Raw genomic sequence first — 14350 nt, forward strand, 5'->3', positions numbered from 1 at the left:
TGTGTCGGTTCCTGGCTTCTTTAAAGAGTTGTATATCATGGGTTGCTTGAGGCGAACGCGGTTCGCCACAGGATGTTTTATGTTGGTTGAGGGCATCAACTCTGGGGTGAAGCAGGGGCTATATCTACTCTTGGTTCTAAACCTTTTACAGGGGGCATGCTTATTTAAGACAGATAGGAGATCAGTTTTGAATGACATCCAGGCATCCTCCACTGCCGGGATACGGTTAATGTTCTCCCAAGCTACACGGTTCAGGTCAGTTAGGAAGGCTTGTTCACAGAAGTGTTTTAGACAACGTCTGACTGAGATGAGTGGTGGTCGTTTGACAGTGGACCCATTTATTGCAACACCCCTTTGGTGGTTCTATCTTGACGGAAAATGTTATAATTGTGGATTGCTATTTCTGAGTTATTAGTAGATTTCCTGAGCCAGGATTCGAACCGGCTAGAATATCAGGGTTGGCTGAATGAGTAAGATGATGGAGGAGAGCAAAACCAGCATTATATGAGTCATAATTTTAGATGTAGGAAAACAAACAATCACACAGTGTTCAGAGCTTAGCTTGGGCCTGGCTAAGTATATGGACAGAAATACCGTGGGAGACTGGTGTCGAACGCTATCCGGGCGTTGTGGCTAACAATAGCTGGCTCTGCTGGTGGCTAACAGCAGCTGGCTAGCCAGCAGACCGAGAGTGACAACAATAAATAGTCCAGAGAGGGGTCAGAGGAGCAGCAAGAAAGTGACCGAGGTAGTCCAGTGAATAAAGATCAGTAATACAGCCGACGTTGTCTGGAGTATGAATGTTGTCCGTCCTGTTTGGGCTGTGGAGGACGATGAAGCAGTAGCTAGATTAATTAACTGGCTAGCCAGAAAGTGAACAGTAGGAGCAGGAAAGATCCGAGGCGAGGCCAGTAGATTCCTCGCCAGCCACAGATGAATACAGTGAGTCAAGCAGAACAGAATGCCAGGTGGAAGTTTGCACAGAACTGGAAGCAGGGATAGACAAGAGGAATAGACAAAAACAAAACTAGTAAGTCTGGTGATACAGCGGACAGAGTCCAGGGAAGATGTGATCCACCCAAGAACAAGGGAGCAGCTGCTAGGGAGAAGCTAATGAGCTAGCTATCCAGCTGGAGCTCCGAGGTGGCGGGAAAAAGTTGCAAAAAGTTACGAGGAAATCGGGTACCTCAAGGTACAACGCGCGTTACATGTAGGGCAAACACAGCAATATGCCAGAAAAAGTTTGCTCGAAACAAAGACGAAAAGACACTATGTACAAATATAAACAAATATAAACATGGGACAGATACAAACACCGCGTCCGTACGCTATGCCATCTTGGATTGCTAGCTTCATGTTGTGATGAGTGTTAGACACTGAAAATATGTAGTGCATGGTGCATACTTTGCCAAAGCCACCAACTTTTTTTCATAATCTGATGTTATTATGTCCCTTACCTCAACCCGGTCTCACGCCAGGTCGTGTAATAGTCAACGTTATTTTGATTCATACGTAATTTGACGGGCATTTTGACGCTTTTTCGTGTGTATATGCAACGACTTATTTTGACGTTTTTTCGTGTTTATGCAACGACTTTTGAACGTGTACAGGTGACGCTTTCGAACCTGCTCTGGGGACGCGAACAACAGGCAAATGAGGCGCCACACCGCCACACAATAACGGAACGGTCCGCCACTCGCAGGATGCGATCTACGGGCGCAGGGGCCACAACAACGGGAAATTATAACGCCACAACGGGGAAAAGAAACGCCACAATAACTGGACGGTTGTGGTTAGGAAAAAGAAGAACGGGGAAAGGAACCGTCACGCGGGACACGCCGACAGAGGAACTGCAACACGCGGGATGCGATCCCCGGTCCTCGGGGTGAAAGTCCTGTGTTTTCTGACCCATCCACCACCCGACCAACCCCCTACGCGGACTTTTCGCCTTATCAATATTACTTCGCTACTGTCAGCCGTTCTGGGATCACGAAATATGCTTCCCATTAAAATGCATTGCTTTCAATTTCGTAATCGGCACACCGAAAAAAAGGCATTTACGTAACCTGTCCAAGACTTAATAGATTAAAATAACGGTAACTATATAACGACCTGCCGTGAGACCGGGCTGCTTACCTATGTGGATGTAGTTGTTGCCTTGAGTGGTATATGGGAGAGCTACCATGGTGGCTGATGTTTGCCTTTCATTTGAAATAAGATCATCCTTGGTCCTTGCCTGCAATTAACGACACACACACAGGTAAGCATTCACTATACATACAGTTGAATAATGGATTCCGTGAAAAGTTCAGAGTCTATTCTATCCTGTCCTAACTTATCGTGGCCTTTGCCTGACATAGTAGTGTAGCCTAGCAATATAAAATTGCTAAATATAATGTGAGAAAAACATAATAATGGCAATATGAAGTTCATTATTTCCATACAGTTAATTTGCAAGCATTTACAATATATATAATATATAATATAATAAGGAAGCTAAAAATCTTCATGGATCCACAGGTGAAAGCTTTCCTTGCTTTTCAAGTGAATATCTAAATTGTTGATTAATGTAGGTTTAAGCTTCCATTTGCAAACCACATTTGTAGACTTACGGTGATTGTCAGTTTTCCTTCCCTCTCCTCTGTATTGACAGAAAGCTTTGCCATACCATTGCGGCGTAACGCGCATTCACCTGCCGGGTCGACCCACCACTCTAACACCCTCTGCCGGAGGCCGCCGGCGGATTCACAACTTCAACCTGCCATCAGAAACACAAACAGCTGAACAATCAGAAAACGTGTAATTGTCTTATGTTGGTGTGTACACAGACACGGACACACACACACACACACACACACACACACACACACACACACACCACACACACACACACACACACATCCTTCCCAAGTGTAGGACCAACAGACTCAATAACTCCTTTGTCCCTCATGCCATCATACTCTACAACTCCTCACTCAGGGGAGGAGGAAATAGGGTAAAGAGGACAGAACACAACAGAAAACAGGCCCGGATTGGCTAATCGGAGGACCGGGAATTCCGGAAAAGGGTTCGGTTCGGTTGTGAGGGCGGTGTTCAGGTATGGCACAGGGTTGAAATCATAGTTGAATATTATGGATGCTGTCCCTATGCTGCCTGCACTCACAGCCCACTTTTTGTATTTACAGTATTTATTTTTTCTGCAGCCACCGTTCTCTTCTTTCTGGCAGCCTGGTTAATGATGACCTATTTATGTTAGGAGTCCTCCGGGCGCAGGACCTTGCTAAAAAAAATGTATTTGTCAGCGGTACACAAGTCACTGGTGCTTGTTGGAGGATGCCACCGCGAGCAAAAGAAGCTTTTTAAACGGGTAGTAGAAAGTGCTAAACGGCACCAAAAGCGCGTCAATTTAAAAAGGTGAGCTCTAGAAAGTGACGCCCAAATTAACTTTTTCTATTTTTAGCAAAACGCCAAAATGAAGACGTTGAGACGGGTAAGCTGAGTTAGATAGGAGAAGTGCCTGCAAACCAGCGTCTATGTTAATGAATCAAACTTGTTCTTGTAGCTCTGCAGCAGTAGCTAGTAGGCCTCCTAGTCCAGTTTGCTGCTAACAGTAACAATGAAGAGCCAGTAAGGTTACCAGCAGCCAGAACTACGAGCCCAGAACTCCAGTTTGGGCAGGTAGGGTTGATCATTGACTGAGTATTATAAGAATTAATAAGAGTGTGGTGTTGACCTGCTCCATGTGAAAAATGCTCTGGGATAATTAATGATGCCAGGTGATTCGGCACTACCATAATGACATTGACTTGACTTGATCAGAAAGCTTTGTAAAAAGGAGAGATTTGTGCTGAGAATTATGACCATTTATAAAATGTGATTTAGTACTACTACTGTAAGCTGTTGTATCACAGTGTGTGCAAACAAGCAAACATGATCAGATTACTTGTGACCCATTATGAAAGTTGTATGAAATATTCAAAGGAAAAAATAGATGTCATTAGAAAGTGCAATGCAATGTATCTTTTTCTTTATTTAATCTGTGATTACTTATTTGCGCAGAAACAGATTCTGATATTGTTCAACATCATTGGGTTGTTGTTAAGATGTTAACTTTTTTAATAAATCTACATTGTGAAGCAGCACTTGGAAATAGTGAATACACCGAATTACAAGGATGTAGAGAACATGGCGCTATTTCAGACTTATATACTAAGGTTTTGATTACATTTTGTTAATATAGTCATTCGTGAAGTAAAGTGTGCCGGTCTAAGGCATGAAAATCCAGGGCTGAAAATGAGTCCCAATCCGGCCCTGACAGGAAAGAAGGGAAGGAGTGGTAGCCACTCACTCATTCACTGTGCAATTACTTAATAATCTACTCACATACATACCTAGACATTCTAACTGCTCTTAAATGCTAATTTATACTAATTTATTCACTGTATAATAACACAATACCATACACAGTCCTATATATACATATATATATATATATATATATATTTATCTTTATATATCTGTAGTTAATTGTTTTTTATTGTTTGTTTACTTTTGTTTACTTCCCATATTTAGCTAAAAGGTTATTGTTATTGTTATTCTTATATTGTATTTTCTATACTGTATTTTTAATGCCTCTTTATTTTCTATACAAGTGTTTTGTAAGCTTCTGAAACCTCTCGCCCGTAGCCTGACGTGCACCTCTCGGAAAATGTAACTACCGTCGGCCGCGGCACATCGGCCGTGGCTTGGTAGCGTTGCATTTCCCCGACTCATTTCCTGGTTCTCCTTCTCCATAAACAACGTGAAATCAAGGAGAGGGTTAACTTCTACTGCTCCAGATTTCCCACCATGGTCAGAAAACAAAGGGGAGAAACTTTGTTTCTCTCACTATGACTCTAGAGTCAGTACTGCCTCCGAAGCTAATTGCCGACACTCTCTCACTTTTCCCTCTACCACACACTCCCCCACACACACACACACATGTGGCTCTACGCACACAACCAGTGCACAAGTATAAACATCAGGCCACTTATGTAGGCTACGGCGGAAGCTCTGCGGCGGGCCTCCGCACAACTGTAAAACGGCCTTAAGTCTACACAAACACACACACACACACACACACACACACACACACACAACTAGACAAATTATTATGTACGTAAACTAAAACAGATCAAAACATTTCTCTGGTCAATTACAATTATTTAAAGAACATTAATTAGCAGGCAACCTTCATATTTAGAAGTCCTGCCATCTGTGTTTTCAAAGAGTAACTGTAATCAGTAATGACATTTTTCTGTAATGGGTTTTTATTTGTAAGCCATGCTTTTGCTGGTAATTTATATAAATCTAAATAAGACCTTTACCGTAACATCGAAGGACATTCCTGGTTTGGAAAAATGTGGGGTCTTCTTAAAGGGTGATAGTGTAAGGTGATGTAACAATCTGGATATTTCTCAACTCTGCCTCCACTATTTCACCACCTGTGAATGAATGCAGAAACATAAAACTGATTTTAAAGGAGCATTCCGATCGATTTCAACACGTAGCTCTGTTTTTTTTTTTAAATCCATGCTGCCTACACCGTGTTCTCCTCCTGCTAGAGTTAGCACCCGGGAGGCTGAAACAGGGCAAGTTTTAAAACATGCTTTTAGCCTCTTAACATGTTGAAGATGTCATTACAAGTGCCTAGCCATGTGAAGGGATTCCTTCTGAGTGAACACAGTGAATCTGACTGTAGTAAATACATGCAAGAATACAAGAAATACATCAAAGTTGTGCTAATTCAGCTCTGTTTAGTTCTGGTGTTGAGATGGACAGATGAGGGCTTCAGGACCGTCTACAAACTAACAACAAGAAGAGAGATACAAAAATATTTTCCAAAATAGGCATATGCTTATTTCTGAAAAGTAAGTACTGTAGTATAACTAGCAGGAGACAAGTTATAATTGAGATAAGTTTGGAGACAATACCTTATTTAATAATTAAATTAATACATATTTTTGTTGTATCTCTTTTTGGTGTTGTAGTTTGTCGGTCCTTAAGTCTTGCCATCTCAACACCGGAACTAAACAGAGGTATGAATTAGAAAAACTTTTATGTATTTCTTTCCATCTACTGCAGTCAGATTCACTGTGTTCACTCGGAAGGAATCCCTTCACATGTAGGCTCTTGTAATGACATCTCGAACATGTTAAGAGTAGCTAAAAGCACGAAAACTTGCCCTGTTTCAGCCTTCTGGGTGCTAACGCTTAGTAGGAGGATAACACGGTAGGCAGCATGGATTGTAATAAACTGATAATACTGACATTTAATTTGACCCACACATGATCAAACATAGTGTATAAGCACAAACAAATGGTTTCTTTCTTACCACTCTCCGTCAGCACACTGACAGCTACATATATGGACCTCCCCACCAGTTCAGAGATGATTGGGTAAGTCTGTGTGATGTGCTCTCTCTTCAGTGTCACCTCCAATACCATTGCGCTATCTAATGTAAAAATACATTTTGAAATACAGTCATACAGTGATACAGTTATTGAACAGTTGGAGGCACTAAAGTGTAAATTCTTACAGTATGTTAGCCTGGTATTATTCTCAACATCCTACTTTTTTTTAAAAGTAACTACATTTACATATTGTGTATTGTTTTTTAGTCGGGAATCAATTTTGAATTGAATCTTGAGCCTAAAAATCGAGTTGCAGATTTCAATGATACCTCACACAAGACTCTACATCAAATGGGTCGTTATGAAAATGGGCGTGGTTAACGCTTAGGGCGGGTGATACCATCACCAATCAAAAAGGAACTCTCTGTGTAGTTCAATGATACCTCACACATGACTCTACCTTAAACGGTTCAAAAGCCACAAAGGGGGCGTGACCTGGCTATGTGGGTGTGGTTACAGTATAGGGGCGGCTCAGCATCACAAGTAGACCACACATTCTAAGTTTCATGTAAATCGGATGATGTTTGTCACATAAGGCTGATTTCCTGTTGCCAGCGGGGGTGCTATGACCAAGAGTCGATATTGGCCTGTATATGTCCTCAGACCTGGACTCTTGTTGATTGTGGAAAATTTCAAGCAGATATGACTATGTACACTGTAGGTAGAGCCACTTTCTTGTTCATCGCTAAACACTCAAAATGGCCGCCATGCCACGCCAACACTGTTGAAAAAAGGCGATTCATTGCACGGAAGAAAGAATAATTAAAGCAAGCAGCGTTGGACCGGGGCCTCTGCTTCGCCCGCCTTTGGGTTACTGGACGGATGCCGCCCTTGCGACACTGCACTGAAAAAGGTAACCCCTGCTGAGTTCAATGACACCACACACAAGACCCCTTTAAATGGTTAAAATGTTATGAAAGCGGGCGTGGCCTGAGTAAGTAGGCGTGGTTAAAGTATAGGGGCGGCTCAGTATCACATGTAGACCACACATTATAAGTTTCATGTAAATCCGAATGATGTTTGTCATATAAGGCTGATATCCTGTTGCCAGCACAGGGCGCTATGTCCAAAAGTAAATTTTTGCCTACAGATACCTCAGGCCTGGACAATTGTGAGAAATTTTGGCCAAATTGGACAACGTACACCAAAGTTACAACAACTCTCTTGTTCATAGATAAATGCTAAAAATGGCTGCCACACCACTGGACCGAAAAGTTTTGCTTTTAATAACTTTTCATCATTAAGGTCTTTAGATGACCTAATTTGAAGTTGATTTGATTAAATCTCTAGGAGGATAGCACCTTGATTTTTAGGCCTACCTCCTGTTGCCACTAGGGGGCGCTGTGACTTTGAGTAAATTTTGCCAGTACATGTCCTCAGAGTTAGAGTCTTATGAATCCTGAAAAGTTTCGAGCCAGTTGGACAACGTACACCTTGAGTTACACCCACTTCCTTTTCGATGGTGAAACACACAAAATGGGCCCCCGGCCATGGCCATGCCCTATGACGAAAAGCTTTTCTTTTAATACATTTTAATCTTTAAGTTCTTAAGATGGCACAGACCGAATTTGAAGTTGATCGGATGAAATCTCTAGGAGGAGTTCGTAGTAAGACATGTGGAAATGGCCAAAATCACACTAATTTCAAACCTTTTAATTAAAAATGGCGGACTTCCTGTTGGGTTTAGGGTATGGCTCCGGTGATGTTTTTTGTAAGTCTTGACATGTTACATATCTGTACCAAGTGTCGTTAGTCTACATTAAACGACCTTGCAGGGGCTCAATTTTTGTAATTTTGTAGGGGGCAGAAACCCTTAAAATACGTAAATTTCCACCAGAATTGATGCAATCACCAAATTTGTTGAGTTTTTGAACATGTTAAGCTCCTCAAAAAGACGATTAATTTACGGACGAAGGAATAATAATAATTATTCCTTAAGTTTCAGTCAGGCCCTAAATACAGCAAACATGAGTATGTGATCACCTGCGCTCTCTGAAGAGAAGCTGGAAAACTCTTCTTATTATTGTCTTCCATAACCCCAAACACCACGTAGGCCGTCCCATCCACCTCTTGGCCAAACAGATACCTAAATCCACAAGAGAAGGACATGTTTGAAGGCCCCAATAATAAAAATACAAAACAAACACACATGACTAATTGACTAAAAGAGAAACACGACCTTTTCTGAATAACACCTAATAAACCTTCGCGTACTTGGCTTTGATGTTGACGGTGAACTCTGGACTGTCAACGTAAGAAGGAACTTACAGGTATCAGTTTAACTTCAAAACTGGGCAGCACTAAAAAATTGGAAACATGTTACTGTGTGTTAAATCATGTAAAATCATGTGAATATTGTACGTTTATACAAGTTTTTAATAAAGGTGCAGGTCATGGGGCTCACCGTATTCTTTGACCTCGAACTCTGCAGAATAGCTCTGCTGTGGGTTGCTGGGGAACTTTGCCACCACTTTCCACAGTCCAGGACTACACACACACACATACACACACACACAGACACACACACACAGACACACACACACACACACACACACACACACACACACACACAACATTTTTTTTTGTCACAAAAAATATAAAAAAAAAAAAAATTTTTTTAATTTTTTATTTAATTAAGAAATATAATATGAGCAGCTGTAAGAAGTTTCTGTTGATAGTAACTACAGAAACACGGAACACTGAAGTTCAGAATAAAAGTTGTAAAGTATTGGCTCGGTTGTGAGATGTGTATTGAGGATGTGTTTTGTGTGTCTCTCCACATCCTACACTGTATGACTTAGATCATTTTGGTCAAGTAGCTGTCCAAACACATCAGCATGGGAAATTAACTGTAGAAAACACAACATAAACATGTTCAAATTTACTTTGTGGAGTACTTCTCTGCACTCACGGCCTGATCCCTCCCTACTTCCGAGATTTGGCGGGCGCCACCTCTCAAACCTGTATTGCTGGTTTAGCCAGCGGCGCGCCCCTGCTTTACTATCGGGATAATTCGCCCTACTACGAGTTTGTTTACCATCGAAATAACTTTGAAGGAAGTATCTGTTGATTTCATTGATACCTCAAACAAGGGTATACCTTAAAAAGTTCAAATTTTTGGACAGGGGCGTGGCTTAAGCATAGGGGGGGTCAAACCATGACCAATTAAAAACGAACTCTCTGCAGAGTTCAGTGACACCTCACACAAGACTCTACCTCAAACGGTTCAAATGTTATGAAATCAATCAATCAATCAAAATTTATTTGTATAGCTTTAAAACAACCAACAGGTATCCAAAGTGCTTCACATCTTGAGCTAAGAATAGACAACATATGTTGCAATAAGAAGAATGAAATGTAGAAAACAGTAAAATCATTAAAAGGTTACATAGAAACAGAAAGAGGAAATTGTCACACCACTACTGCGTATTAAAAGCCATTCTAAACAGGTAAGGTTTTGAGTTTAGACCTAAAAAGAGCAACATCTGTAATTGTGCGAATATCAGGGGGTAACTTGTTCCAGAGTCTCGGGGCAGCAACCGCAAAATGAAAGGGGGCGTGGCCTGAGTAAGTGGGCGTGGTCATATTATAGGGCGGCTCAGTATCACATGTAGACCACACATTCTAAGTTTCATGTAAATCGGATGATGTTTGTCATATAAGGCGCATTTCCTGTGGCCAGGGGGGGGCTATGACCAAAAGTCAATTTTGGCCTGTAGGTGTCCTCAGGCCTGGACCCTTGTCCATCGTGAGAAATTTCGGGCAGATACGACAACGTACACTCAAGTTACAACAACTTCTTTGTTCATCGCTAAACACTCAAAATGGCCGCCACGCCACGCCCACACCGTCTGACGAAAAGTTTTTCTTTAATAGCCTTTCATCGTTAAGGTGTTGGGATGGTACAGACCAAGTTTGAAGTCCATCGGATGAAATCTCTAGGAGGAGTTCGTTAAAAGTATAGCACCTTGACTTTTAGGCCTACTTCCTGTTTCCACCAGGGGGCGCTATGACTTTAAGTAAATATCGGCCTTTATTTGTCCTCAGGGTTGGACTCTTATGAATCCTGAAAAGTTTCGAGGTAATCGGACAACGTATACTCGAAGTTACACCCACTTCCTGTTTCGGCGGCGAAACACACAAAATGGCCGCCCCGCCACGGCCACGCCTATGACGAAAAGTTTTTCTTTTAATAACTTTTCATCTTTAACATCTTAAGATGGCACAGACCGAGTTTGAAGTTGATCGCATGAAATCTCTAGGAGGAGGTTCTTTAAAGTACGACATGTGGAAATGGCCAAAATCACACTAATTTCGAACTTTGAAATCAAAATGGCGGACTTCCTGTTGGGTTTAGGGTATGGCTCTAATGAAGTTTTTTGTACATCGTGACATGATACATATGTCAACCAAGTTTCGGCAGTCTATGTTAAACGCTCTGCAGGGGCTCAATTTTCTTAACTTTTAGGGGCGCTAGCGAGCCATTTTTGTGCCTATTTCCGAAACCCTTAAAATACGTACATTTTCACCAGACTTGATGTGACCGCCAATTTTTGTGAGTTTTGAATATATTAAGCCCCCCAAAAAGCCAATTCATTTGACGGGAAAAGAAAGAAAGAAAGAAAGAATAATTTCTTCAGTTTCAATAGGGCCTTCCCGCTGTAGGCTCGGGCCCTAACAAGATAACATACTAACCTGACAATTTCAGCGAGTTGGTAAACTCCAGAGTAGATCCCTGATTTCAAAGAGACTGGACCAAATGGTAAAATGATGTCCTCAGGGGTCTAAAAATAAACAATATTGAACAACCATAAACAGAGAGCCGTGCCAGTTTACAAATTGATTTAGTAAATACATGCTAAATTTAAAGGTGCCCTTCCACATGTATTTAATTACTTTGTGGTAATGTCTGAAGTTATACCATGGACTCTGTAACCTTGGTTACCTTGTTTCAAGCCATGCTAGTGTGGTATAGACAGCCGGCAGGAAGACGCAGTTCTCATTAATATTCAACGAGCTAAGCTGCTTGACTCTGATTGGCTAACAGCTAGCCAATGAGAGCCTGGCTAGCAGCATCCTTTACCCAAGCGCAACTGGGCGAGCTCATGAATAGTAATGAGCTCAGGCAACATGATGTCAGACTGACCAGCTTTTGTGATTGGTCTGATTTCTCTGCTTATTTCTGTTCAGTGGCTAGAGCTGACAGAGGAAGTAGCAGTTCATTTTCACATTCATGACATAAAAACACACATATGGACCTTGAACATAAAAAAAACACAAGTAAAAACGGTTTTGTGTGGCAGGGCACCTTTAATGTATGCCTTTTTTCTACAATCCATGACCCTGATCAATGTCTATATTGACTCTTTTTCGGTACTTTTTCTAGCTTTCATTCTGCCACAAGAGAGAGAATGTGTTCATATGTACAACTCGGCCACTAGATTTACTTTTACAGTAAGTAAAGTAAAGTAGCAGGATAGGTTTTACTAAAAACATAACAAAGACCGAAGGTTATTGTGTATGAACATTATCTAATGTTAGGCATTTGTAATATCACCTCATTAAGAGGTTCCATGCTCTCAGTTACAGCTGACTATACAACATTACATTACAGTCTGTTTATCAAAGATAAAATACAATACCACAATCTCAATGGCAATAGTAGCATCAGTTTGAGTTTGGGCATCCCTCTCTACGGGCTCCATAACGGGCTGCACTGCAAACATCCTGTAATGAACTGACAGAGAAAGAAAGATTGATTTTGCTGCTGAAGGTTGGAGGAAGGTGTCTCAAATGTGTGTCAAAAATGTCAAAAGGAGGATTCGTTGTACTGTAATTTACAATAAAATCATTTAATTATGGAAAAACACAGAAGTGTGTTTCTTAACAGTTATGCAGCTCAGTATTGAACTGACCTTTGCTGTTGGGGGTGTAGAGGGTCTTGTCAGTCTGGATGAAGATTACCCGGACTGGAAGGACACTAAGACGACTTTCTCCAGCAGGTGGTCTGGGAACTGAGCTTGCAGGTACACATACTGCTTTATGGTAGGATCCTTACTGAAGCTGTCAGCAGGGATCTGAAACCAGTATGATGAGCATCATGTTCATCAGGATGTACATTTCTGGATTCATTTCTAGATTATTTCTGGTCGTCTTTTAGTAATTGAAGTCAAGTTACAGTAACATGCATATATAGCGTGACAGTATTTCATTTACCGTTATTTGTCCGAGCTCCTGGAAGTTTCTTTCCCTGGTAAGGGTCACAGATGTGGATGTCAGCATTGTGCTTTTGGTTGGATGGTTCATCACGTTGATGTGGACCGGGATGTCTCCTCCGGTGCAGTCCTGACACTCCACAAAGATGTTTTCAGCTGTTCCTACCCGCAACAAGTTAGGGGCAGACATCAGCTTCCTGCAGAACAGCGGTGAGAGAGAAAGATATTGATGTGAATATACTGCCATTCACATGCATGACCTCATGCTGTTTATAATATACTGACAAACATTACCAACCTTTTTTGTGTGCGACCCCTTAAAAATAAATTAAGAAGTGCTTGCATGGTAAACCCTTAACACAGATATTGGCTTTACTATGTGAGACTTTTTACTGTGGTAAATTATAGGAATATTTTAGTATTTCACAAGAACAAAAAGAAAAATTGTGTAGAAAAGTCTAAACATTTTAACATAATTTTGTGCAACGTAAATGTCCCCCTCCTTACTTATTCCTCTTGGCCCCTCAGGTTTATGTTGAGAGCCACTGTCTTAGAGTCTGTGAGTTAAAGTTTCAACTCAAACAAATTGCTGAAGAAAACAAACCTATTTGCTTAGATTACGATCATAAGCTCCAGCATGGACTTCACACACGTCGAGTGATCTATTGATTACCTTGATGAAGATCCAGTACTAGATCAACAAATCATTTCATCATGTCTCTAGACTTGTGCTCTGTCTGGCATCGTAGCAAACTTTGAACAAGAATGAGGCCAACTCATTGGCATAATTTCAAAGACAACATTACCTTGACTTGTGTTACATAAACTGCAAACTGGACTCAACTTCTTATTACTTAAGACACAAGTTAAACTAATATTTCCATCCATACACTTTTTTAATTGAATATACATGCAGAACACCTTAGATATTTGTGTTGCTCCTATTGCAGTTTAACCAATAATAATTTCCTCAGGAAGATGAACAAACAAACAAACTATATATTTTAGCTCTGTGTGAATTATCTAAAGCACATGGGGGTGTAAAAATAATGCAGGTCTACTTACAATGGAGCTCCATCTGCCAGAGAAGTCAGAGAGACAAAGGCCAGAGAGGCCAGCAGCCACAGCAGAGTCCTACTCATCCTTCGGCCTGATCCTGATCCACTGTAGACTGTCGCTCTGCAGTACAATCCTTTTATCCACCATACCGCCCCGCCCCCCATCTCCTCCACTTCACCTCACTACTGTCCTGCCTGCCCTCCTCCCAAAGTATATCTGTACACGTGTAACACAAACACACACCCACACATGATTTCCCAGCAGCAGTTGAGAAACTGTTGAAACTAATCGCCCCCCCTCTAAGGTCAGTGTATGTTTTGTTCATTTGATTTTCATTTCATTAACAGGTATTAAAAAACAAAAAAAACTAATGGTTATTTGATTTTCGTTTTAAAATACATTTGAAATTGAAATACAAGGCGTTTTTTCCTTTTCATGGTCAAAAGGGGATGGGAGAAATTTAAAATATGCTGTGATTTTCATTTTCTATTTCATATAACAAAAATAAAATCAGTCGGAAATAGATATGAAAAAAGTCTTGTTTTTTCATATTCAGAGACCGGATGTTGTCATTTCCACGGCAACAGAACCAGCCTAGCCTACCAGTGTTGCTTTCAGCCCAGG

General features: G+C 41.1%; 1 pseudogene; it reads right to left on the bottom strand.

Moving 5' to 3' along the window:
* The window catches only part of LOC120561591, a 58405-nt pseudogene extending 44496 nt beyond the window's left edge, over positions 1–13909 (bottom strand).
* Between the last annotated feature and the right edge of the window lie 441 nt (positions 13910–14350).

Source organism: Perca fluviatilis, chromosome 7 (genome assembly GCF_010015445.1).
Source record: "Perca fluviatilis chromosome 7, GENO_Pfluv_1.0, whole genome shotgun sequence".
Classification (NCBI taxonomy): Eukaryota; Metazoa; Chordata; class Actinopteri; order Perciformes; family Percidae; genus Perca; species Perca fluviatilis.